The sequence below is a fragment of the Magnolia sinica genome, chromosome 12 (genome assembly GCF_029962835.1).
Source record: "Magnolia sinica isolate HGM2019 chromosome 12, MsV1, whole genome shotgun sequence".
Taxonomy (NCBI): Eukaryota; Viridiplantae; Streptophyta; class Magnoliopsida; order Magnoliales; family Magnoliaceae; genus Magnolia; species Magnolia sinica.
This window is the reverse complement of record NC_080584.1, coordinates 27,978,860-27,989,411: the sequence shown is the minus strand read 5'-3', so window position 1 is coordinate 27,989,411 and position 10,552 is coordinate 27,978,860. Positions and strand designations below refer to the sequence as shown.

Genomic DNA, 10,552 nt, shown 5'->3' with positions numbered 1-10,552 from the left:
TTACAGGCCTAGTTCTGCTATACGGGCCAATAAGACCACTTTTTGAAAACAGATCTTAAACAATACCGATATTTGGTTAGAGAATTTAAACTTTGAATTCTGCACAATTCAATACAGGTTTGGCATTTCTTTGTGTAGGGTGGTATCGAAGATGGTGAAGAACCAAGAGCTATAGCCCCTAGAGAATTAAGAGAAGAAACTGGAATAGCGTCAGCTGAAATTATTACAGAAGTAAGTTTCTTAAGTTCTACAGAATCCTATTAGTAGCTACAATTTTTAGTCTCAACTATATCCATTGCATTCATCCAAAACACTCAAGTGTGTTTGGAAGTACCTTGGAGATCAGGGATGAACGGAATGCTTTTCTTCCAAAAAATGCCCTCCTCATTTCAATATTCTGGTACTTAAAATGAATAAAATACTGTTTTGGGGTGGAAAAGAGATATTGAACTGTTCAGGTTTCATCTGTTGCACTGTCCCAAACACTCAGCCCCAATTAATGTCACCCACCAAGAAATTCAAACAGAAGTAGATTTTGGGTTGACTAAGTTGATCCTTGCACGATGTGGCTCACAGGATGGCGGTTATGTGGACTGTTGGATGATGTGGCTATTATGTGGACTGTTGGACTGAGTAATGTTGTAGGGAGGCTTGACTATTTGACCAATGAAAGCAGTTGCCAAAGTGTTAAAGGGTGTTTCCAGCAGTCATGTGCCTGTTTAGAACAAGCATATGACCCACCCAAACGGACACCAAAACCTTTATAAATAGAGGATCCAGGAGAGGGTTTTGCATATTCTAGCAATCATTGTCTCTAATTCCATTCTAAAAACTCTTATTTTGTTCATGTTTTCTAGCACGGTATTCATTATTTTTAGGTTGTTATTCTGTTCCTGTAGAAACAAAAGGATGTTTCTGGTTTAGTTCATTGCTAGAGGTGTTCAAGATCAATCGACTAGCACTGCTTGTTGAAGACTGACAACAGAATTTTAGGTTTCATTGAATCCTAGGTACAACTGTTTCTTTCTTATGGTGTGATGCGATGCCATGAAAATCCCCATTGGAGTGATTCCATGTGATTATCCCTTTAATAGATCAATGGTCTAGACAACTGAAACTTCTACTTTCATGATTTCACTGAATTTGAATTTGATACCTTTTTGTTTTTGTACTTATGGCAGTTCATGTACACCACCAGTTCATGTGTCCCAAATGGCCAGGAAATCAGGCAGCTCTGCTAGCCATGTGGGCCACAATGATAATCAGGTGGGATAGCTTGACCATACATGCTTGAAGTTCCTCTTTAAATGAATTTTTACTATTATTATTACTGTTTGTGCATGACATAATGACTTTTACTTCAAATGCCCTATTTCAAATTGAGCTTCTACTTCAAGGTGACCATTTCAAATTGAACAAAAAATGGCTTTTAATACCTGAGCCAGTTGCACTCCAAAATCTAGTTTTAATTCCTTGTTTGAGAATTACGTTTTTCCTCTACTTTTTCTGGAGCTAAACCTCAACCAGAAGTATATAGTTGAATACTGATTTATGGTTAGTTTTGGCTCCTTATTTGGGCTTCTAGATCTTACTCACACCATTCATTTCTATCAGTTCCCCAGCTGCTTGAGCATATGCGAGTATCCATAGATCTTCATTTTATTGGTCTTTATAGTAAAAATGAAATTAGTGATTGGTGTTAGTCCATTGGATCAATCCTTTCCTTGTTCTAATGTTGAATCGTAACAAGGTGTGATTTCATATAAACAGATGGATTGATGGAAAAATATGTATTGTTTCCTTTTCATATTGATGGAAAAATATGCAAGTCTTGTTGAACCCAACCAGCCAACCTAGTTTTTTGCTTGGGGCATGTAAGTATCTGACATCTGATACTTGGATGCAATCTACTAACTCCATGCATTTTGAAGTTCAATTGTGATAATATTAGGATGTGATACTGTTTTATCTGTGATACTAATAAAAGAAATCATGATGTGATACTGATAAGCTATTCCAATATTTATCTGTGATATGGCTGCTAGCATATTTGATTTTACTAAATTGAATTAAGGGGTATTTTTGTTTTTTGTTCCATTGTTGTTGTCATCTTGCACATCAAATAGCTAGCATCCTTTTACAGATTTTTAATACGGCCTTGTATTTACATTCAATGTTATAGGCAAAGTTAAAGGAGTCTCAGTATCACAGTATAGAGGTGCTACAAGGTCAGTAGGAGCCCTCTTTCTCTCCTCTTATTTTTTGGTTGAGTTTTTTAAATTGTTGGCCTGACTGCTAAGATATGTGGTTTGTCTTTGTGTTTTCCAATGATTGGGATTCCTTGCAACAACAGATCCTGGTAGGAATCTAACTCTCTTTGGAGAGAGAGAGAGAGAGAGAGAGAGAGAGAGAGAGAGAGAGAGAGAGAGGGCATGAATGATAATGATAATGATAACAATAACTAGTTGGGTTTCTCACTCTCTCCTCACATGAACATGGATGCATCTACAGACCCACATTAACATCATCATCATTACCACCATCGTCAGTAACATCATCATCAGTATCATCAAACACAAGCTACAGCTGTTATTTCTCTTGTAGTTCCAACCAGCTTCTTTCTAGCTCCTCAGATGGAAACACAAGGTGGGGCCCTTTACTCCTAGTTGTCTGTAATGCCACTGAAATCTGATGGCTCCCTTTGTATCATGGAGGCTCTTACAAGATCACAGCAAGGTGAAGGTATGCTTCTCTTCTTCCATCTCTTCCTTTCAGTTTCTTTTAAATAGCTTCTAAAAATAAAGTTATGCCTATTTCTTTGTTGATGGAAGGAGTGATGCCAACTTCCTCTCCCAAGCTTGAAGATTTCCTGGGTGGTGCAACCATGGGAGCCCACCATTACGGATCCATTGATAGGGAAGCTATGTCTCTAAGCTTAGAAAACATGTATTACCAACACAACCTAGGCCATGGGAACTTATGGATGGATTTAAGCAATTTTCCAGAGTTGAAGAGCCCAGAGTTATCAGAGAGCAGCCTTTATAGGTAAAGCACCCAAATGTAATTTCCCCATGGTTAGATATATATCCATATGTGCTTTTGACACGTTTAGTTTCCTTCAACAGTTACATCCACCAATACATCCAGTCATTGTAGAGGGAAGCCAGGTTGGACATGATTGAAGGAATAAATGAGAAGATTCGAAAATGTTTCAAAAATCCAAAATTATCAAATATAACCTAGCCTGCTGCTTTATGTTGATCTGCAAACCAATGACCTATGGAGTTCATCATTTGAAGATCCAGTTCTCCAAAAGGCTCTTGAAACGAAATGGAGCCAAGTTCTATCCACAATGAAGCATGTCCATATCAAGCAAGCATCAGAAGAAAAATATGAAGGTAGCCGCCACTTTACTGAGATGCACCTACAACTTTTACCGAGAGAGCTCATGTGGAACACTTCCATCAGGTATTAACCTGTATACTGTACCATCTCATTTAACAACAGAAGGACCATGACAACCATCTAAGGACAATGTCGACTACCTTGTTTTGAGCACCTCGAGGAAGCTTCTCTTATGGGCATACACGCTGGTGCATGGTCGTTACTCAAACATTCTAGCAGTTGTAAAGCATTGCAAAGAAAATACGAAGGTGGCAATCCTGTAACCTGAGATCCTTTACGAGTTCATGTGAAGGAGAAAGTAGATTTTTTACCCCCCTGATTGTTTAGTGTTGTCTGGTGGTTGTTGAGCAATGCAGTTTGCCAGAGTTGAAGAGCCCAGAGTTATCAAGGATGTGCACAGGATTAACAGCAGGCAGTTCCCGTGTCAAACGGCAGGCAACAACATTCTCTAGGCCTTCTCCAGCCCTTTAGGCAGCTGATTCCAGCCCAACAGCAATAGCAGTAGCAGTAGCACCAATACTTCCAGCCACTACAGGAGGGGATATGCACAGGATTAACAGCTCATGACATGTACCAGACTGCCTTGGAAGTGGCACCGAAGGAAGCCCAGATCCCTCTAATGCGGCAGATGGAATACCAGGCCTGAAGAAATGGTGGAAGAGATCGCTTGGGTTGTGGGGGATAGATGAGAAGACATTGAAGAGGAGGATTTGCAGTAGATGTCATATCTAAAGGCAGAGTGATCATTTTAGAAAAGAGCAAGGAATTGTTGGATTATAGAAGCCTGAAAATGATATGTTGTATTGAAATTGGAATTGAAATTGAAATGTATACTAGAAAAGAAGGAAAAGATTATTATGTGTGTAAATCATTCTATTGTCTTTTTCTTCTATTTGTATAATTATTTGGCATATAATACAAGTAGATTACATACCCCACTCTCTCTCTCTCTCATACAATGAACAAAGGGGTTTAAAATTGTTCTTAAAATTCCGTCCTAAAATCTGATCGTAGGCAACATTAATAAGCATTCAAAACCATTTCTAAAATTTTTTGCCCAAAATGTGACTGTTGACACCAGAACGGTTTACAACCGTTCCTAAAATTCCGTTTCTAAAAACTGAAACGGTACCCAAAATGGTTCTGAACCGTTCCTGATTTTCTGTGACGCCTCATTTAGGAACAGTTTAAAACCGTTCCTAAATGACGATTTTGGTGTAGTGTGTGGAAAAGTGGTTCATGAATATATTTATTACTAGCGCAGTTCTCAAACTCTCTGTACTTACGCTAAACTCAGACTAAGAGTTTTTCTCTTTCTTCATTTATCTGTTTGTTTTGCAAAATACTATTGATATGGGTTCCATTTGATAGACCGTTATAAAATCCAAAGCAGATGGATGTTATATTATTTGTATTTTTGCTTAAATTGATGTGTTCAACCAAAAATGGGGTCTCTGTAGGTATGTTAAGTTAAAACTCCCAATTCTTTTGTTGCATAATCTCCTACTTTATTTTATTTTTATTTCTTCATGCACCTGCTGCATTTGAATGAGTCAAGTTGAGATATTGGGACCGTTAAGTCCTTTTTTGATGCCTTGGCAGGCACATCTATTTAATGGCTAGTGGGAAGATATTGGGACCCTTAAATCCTTTTTTGATGCTAAATTGGCTCTCACATATTAGGTAAATCTCCTGTGAACTACTTGTCTGTGTATAGTTTATTTTTTAGTTTGACAATGTTTTTCTTTTCAAACTGAAGCCGTCTAATGTTTGGTGAAGCCTCCCAAGTTTCAATTTTATGATCTGCTGAAGCCAATCTTCACGTCTCCTAGGTTTCTACCACCAACGAAGATAGAAAAATGCCAGGTATGATGTGTATTTACTATTCTTGCTAATGAGCCTTTAACTCTTTGATACAAATATTTACCTATGCTTACTTATTATTACTACAGATTTTGGACTCCATAATTTCACATGGATGCGTCTTAAGGGAATGCAGTGTTGAACATTCCATAGTTGAGACACGCTCAAGACTGAAGTATGGGTCTGAACTGAAGGTAGTTCATGTCTCATACATGACGCACTTCCTTGACAGAGATTTGTGAATGGTATCATGGCATGAACTCTTGCTGTTTTTCTTCCTTAGACATCTATTTAGTGACCCCCATGAAAGGATGATGACATCCACCTATTTGAATTCAGTGAACCATGGGCTCCACTTGTAAAAACTTAAAACTCAAACAAAGCTGTTCAATCTTTTATGCTGAGCTATATTCAGATTAGTTTTTTTCTTTTTCTTTTTCTTTTTGGTTGAATGTGTGATGGTAAAATAGTGTGGATTTTCTTTTATATTTGTTGACTTCTGAGAATGAGGATTCTTTTGTTGACTTTGAACGAAATCTAATTGAGCATAAGAATTTGATTCTTCTTAATTTCTAGTTTTTGGTTGATATCATATGAATACACGGTGGAATGGGCATTCTCATTCCTTTGCTTCTTAGTATACTTTTCACACTGTTAGATAATAATTTCAATTTGAATGGCTAGCCACACTAGAGTCATTTACTCATTGAATGGAACTATTGCAATTCAATTTTGGGTGAGCATCCAAACACGGCCTTAACTGTTGGGACTTGGAGTCCAATATTAGTTTTCTTCCCCCATGCTTATTACATTTCTTTTCCTTTTTCTCTATGGGTTTTGTATCATTTCCTCAATTAGATTTTGGGATTTCTAGTTTTAGATTCTCTCTAGCTATTCTTTTGGACAAGTGTTTTCCATTTTGTATATCTTTTGCTTACTTTCCTTGGCTGTCAAATATTTAAGCTCAGTTCTGCATTTCTGTTTTGTTCTTCAACAGGTGGAATGAGAGGTCTCCTATAATGGGTTTAGGATAGATGAATTTATCCCTCAGAAAACATCAGCATACATTAGCCAACATGACTTGCACTTTTGCACATATTCCAAGACTGAATTTTTAAAATTTTATTTTACATGTCATGTGATGGAAGAGCTCCTGAAGGAACTCAAGAAAGGAGAGAAAAAGGCCAGAATAGTTGCTGACTTTGATTTGGATGCATACATGAATGTGGTCTACTGTTTGCTTCCTTTTATTCTAGAGCTGGTTAAAAAGTTAGTTTCTATTGGCAATGATTAAACGCTACAGTTAATTTTCACAGGCAATAACAGTCGATTCCAGCTCAAAATGAGAATGGTGCGTAATTATCCATCCAAGCTCAAAATTAATTGATTCACGTTAGTATGATTTATTTCTGATTCTATGTGGAAGTTCCTCACCACAACTTTGTTCTTTTTGGCTTTTCCCTGGCTTTTGCTTTCTTTTTATTTAACCATTTGTTTGTAGCTATCGATCAAAGGATTAGGAACTTCTAGTGTAAGCTTACTCAACCCACGCTGAGATCCATCAAATTAATAGTCTGGATTACCACATACACCGCTTGTACGGAACCCAAGACGGTTTTCATACCCAATGCATCATGACCCATTACTTTGGTTCTATTTCTGAGTTGTTTTAGCATATATAGCCAGATCAGGTCCTTTTCAATGACCTAAAATGTTTGCATCTTTTCATTTGAATATAGGCGATCTGCTTAACCACTGAATATATAAGGGCTTCGAATAATCCAGAGGTTAGAATATTCCAACAGAAGAGTTTTTATTTTTATTTTTACTACCCACATTCAAAATTAGACCATCACATAAACAGTTTTGATCATTGAAAGGTGTCCCAGATCCGAAGGATAAAAAGCTCCAACTTATCATACGTGTTTTCTTGAAGAATTAGTATTTAACCTTGGTGATACACCAAACAAATATATTCCTTTATTGGAGGAATTGCTATAAAATTCCCTTTAAGATGGCATTTTATTGTTTGAACACTCTTCTGATTTTGCTGAAGCAATGACAGTTTCTTATCATATTGTACCCAATGGATTTTGATGTATGGTTGCATGTATCTTCTTTCATACCTTGCATATGGTGTCATTCGCTGTGATATTGTTGGCTTAGAGAAACTAAGCATTGGGATGGTTCCTCCATGTGGGTGCTTTGCACGTGAGCTTTTCTATGTGTCAATGTTTGCTTGCCTTGAAATTGCTCGTCCATGACCTTTTTTATGAATTCCTAAGTGAGAATTTTGGGTAGAAATATTGCTTCTTCTGCCAAAGACTTGGTTACTAATCCTTTCTTAAAAAGCTATGCAGTTCATATGAACTTAGAATCTTTGTTTTTATGAAAGAATTTTTATTTTCTTTTTAGTTGAAGTCATCAGCTTGATCTTTTGAATTGGTTTGATTATCAGAATCCCTTCAGATGGAGTTCAAAATAGCAACATTTTAAGGTATGTCCCTTTCTTAGTTTTTGTCATGTCATAGTTCAAGTACATGAACTATAATTTGTAATGAATTCCTACCTGTTGAGTTTTCTCTTCGATAGAGTGAAGAAGAAGAGTGGATTTCATTTTCTGTTCTTCTTTATACTTGGAAGTTGTGTTTAATATTGCTCAAATCATTAGGGTATAACCCATGTATGGAGGATTTCATGTTTCCATGCTCACCAACCAAAAACAGAGTTCTCAACCTATGGCTTGTCATGATGTGAGCTTTTGTGTTATTTGGATGGCAAAGAACCATCAATTCCACAAAACAATTGTTAACATTTTTTTATAGTTGTTGTTCTTGTTGTTTTTGGGGCATGTTGATGAATAGTTTTGATTGTTTTTTTCATTTTTGATGGTTAAATTCTTCATCACATACCATTAATATCATAATGTTAAGTCAGGAAAATGACTAGAATTTTTTTTTTCTTTGCTAAAATTGTCTGACATGTTTTTAATTGTTGTGTTTCAAATGGTTGCAGGGGAAAGGAAGTGCGTTTTGTGCTGGTGGTGATGTTATAAATATGGCCCATTTTGTAATCACCAGTAGATGTCTCTTTTCTAGCCTGCGACAAATCCTTTAATGACAAGATATAATACATTGCAATAGATTTTTTTTTTTTGGTGATATTAAGTCAATGTACCGAACGTTTTATGAAACTCAATTTTGGATCTTTGTTTGATGATTTTTACTCAATCGCTATGGACTACTTTCATTTTTTGGAGAATTGAGCATTCTTAATGACAATTGTAATGCTTAGTTTTTTAATTAATCAAATCATGGGAGCCAATGATTCAGGATGTTTGTCAGGGAGGTACACAGTGAAAGAAACATGGCTAAATCTATCTTTAGTCTCAGTTTTGCCTCAATTACCTAAACTAAGACTACAACTCCTGTGGTTAAAGGCTTTAGCCTCGGTTGTTGAGAACCGAGGTTAAAAATAGATTTAGCTTCAATTGGAGGCAACTGAAGCTAAAATTTGGATTTAGTCTCGGTTGGAGACAATGGAGGCTAAAATTTTGATTTAGTCTCATTTTGAGAAAACTGAAGCTAAAAGGTTCTTTTAGCCTCACTTGAGGAACCGAGGTTATAAAAGTCATTTTAGCCTCGGTTGCTAAAACTGAGGCTAAAGCCTTTAGCCACGGGGTTTTCAACCTCGGTTTGGATAATTGAGGCAAAACTGAGGCTAAAGGCTTTAGCCACAGTTTTGAACCAAGGCTAAAGCCCTCTTTTCTTGTAGTGTGCCCTACCCGATGACTAGGCTAGCGTGATTCTTAGGCTACGAAATCTCCAGACTACTCCATGATTCCTGCCAATGGATGGCTGGGATTTAGCATGCATGTCATGTATTGAATATGCTTATGAAGGTTGGGCTATAGACATGCACAAGAGTAGCAATGCTGTCACAAATTGAAGATGGTAAACTCCATCAAATCCAATATGTGTGATTATATTTTTAAGGAGCGGAAAGCAGCAGGAACCGGAGCTGTTGGTGCATTTTGTTACCGAACTTATCCCAGAAAAACATAGCTCCACTCAAATTTTGTAATCAATTATATTGCTTTCAACATATATATATATATATATATATCTCATCCGATGATATAGTTAGATGAACAGTCTTGTCATGCCCCAAATTCAGAAACCGGGCTCGCAAAATTCCCGATCGCTGAATCCGGTGCCGACAGCCTCCGTAGAACCCCATTCTTGGCTCCCAGTACCCATTCACCAGGTTTCAATCCTGGGATGCTACGAGGAGGATTTTCAACATCATTTTGATTCTTAATAAGCATAACCAAAGGCATAACCTACAAACAACAACCAAAAACTCCATCACATTTCCACTACGATCAAAAACTTTATAAGTACAATGAGCATAAAGGAAAATATAATGATAATGGACAAAAAGCTCCAAGATGATCTACTATATGCTCCTGCTTCAGCGCTGCTGCGGTCCAACGTCACCTGCACGCAACGGTCGTGCATAAGCTTATGGAAAGCTTAAAGGGTGGTGAAAGTGTGTGCGCAAGGTAGTAATACAATTATGCAGTTTTAGAGTAATGCGAAATATGCTGATGAGTCCATGAATACCATAAGCCATACCAAGGTTATGCGATATAAGATGTGAATGATGTCGGCCATACCAAGGTCATGCGATGCGAGATGCAACTCAAGCATACAAATCCTCATCTAAATCCACATATCAATACAACTCAACTCTGGAATATAACCGGGGTCTAGTACACTGAATATAACCAGGGTCTAGTATACTCCAAGCCAGATTGTCGCCCCATCGCGTAATAAGGTGAGTGAAAAAGACCTCACTTTCTGCCTGTTAATATCGGACTCGGCTTGTCGATAGCGAACCCATTCCTCGAGCTGGTCAAACTCAGCCTAGCTTTGCCTCCTCATATCGGGTGGATAAGGTCGCACCCCCTTCCAACCTACCACGATACAGTGGAAAACACGGCCTTCTGGTAATCGGCACTCGGCGCTTATGTACCCACTCAGTATAGACGTTGGAGCAACCTCCTGGTACCATAAGGGTTTAGGGACTTTCACACAGGGATATTTATAGCACCTCATGTAGAACAAGATTTTTGATCGCTATCCAATCCTGCCAACCATGATACGCCTTGGAGGATACGGCCCTGATGTCGCTAAGGCGCACAGTACCATATCACACAATGGAAATGCATGAATCACACTATCCAGTCATGCAACAATCCTACGCGTATCGTGCGCTCATG

At 37.7% G+C, this 10,552-nt stretch overlaps 2 long non-coding RNA genes across 6 annotated transcripts; both read left to right on the top strand.

The window, feature by feature from the left end:
- Positions 1-877: 877 nt before the first annotated feature.
- On the top strand, positions 878-4,343 carry LOC131221160 (uncharacterized). Of its 2 annotated transcripts, XR_009159039.1 has the most exons (6): positions 878-1,010; positions 1,182-2,228; positions 2,354-2,742; positions 2,832-3,045; positions 3,126-3,653; positions 3,762-4,343. It is a non-coding gene; the product is annotated as an uncharacterized LOC131221160 (long non-coding RNA). The 2 variants fall into 2 exon arrangements; XR_009159038.1 differs by lacking the exon at positions 878-1,010 and having other exon boundaries at positions 2,109-2,228; positions 2,512-2,742.
- A 649-nt stretch (positions 4,344-4,992) lies between these two features.
- LOC131221159 (uncharacterized) lies at positions 4,993-8,529 on the top strand. Of its 4 annotated transcripts, XR_009159037.1 has the most exons (5): positions 4,993-5,088; positions 5,185-5,271; positions 5,358-5,462; positions 7,727-7,765; positions 8,284-8,529. It is a non-coding gene; the product is annotated as an uncharacterized LOC131221159 (long non-coding RNA). The 4 variants fall into 4 exon arrangements; XR_009159036.1 differs by lacking the exons at positions 7,727-7,765; positions 8,284-8,529 and adding an exon at positions 6,417-6,678; XR_009159034.1 differs by lacking the exons at positions 7,727-7,765; positions 8,284-8,529 and adding an exon at positions 6,266-6,675.
- Positions 8,530-10,552: the final 2,023 nt, after the last annotated feature.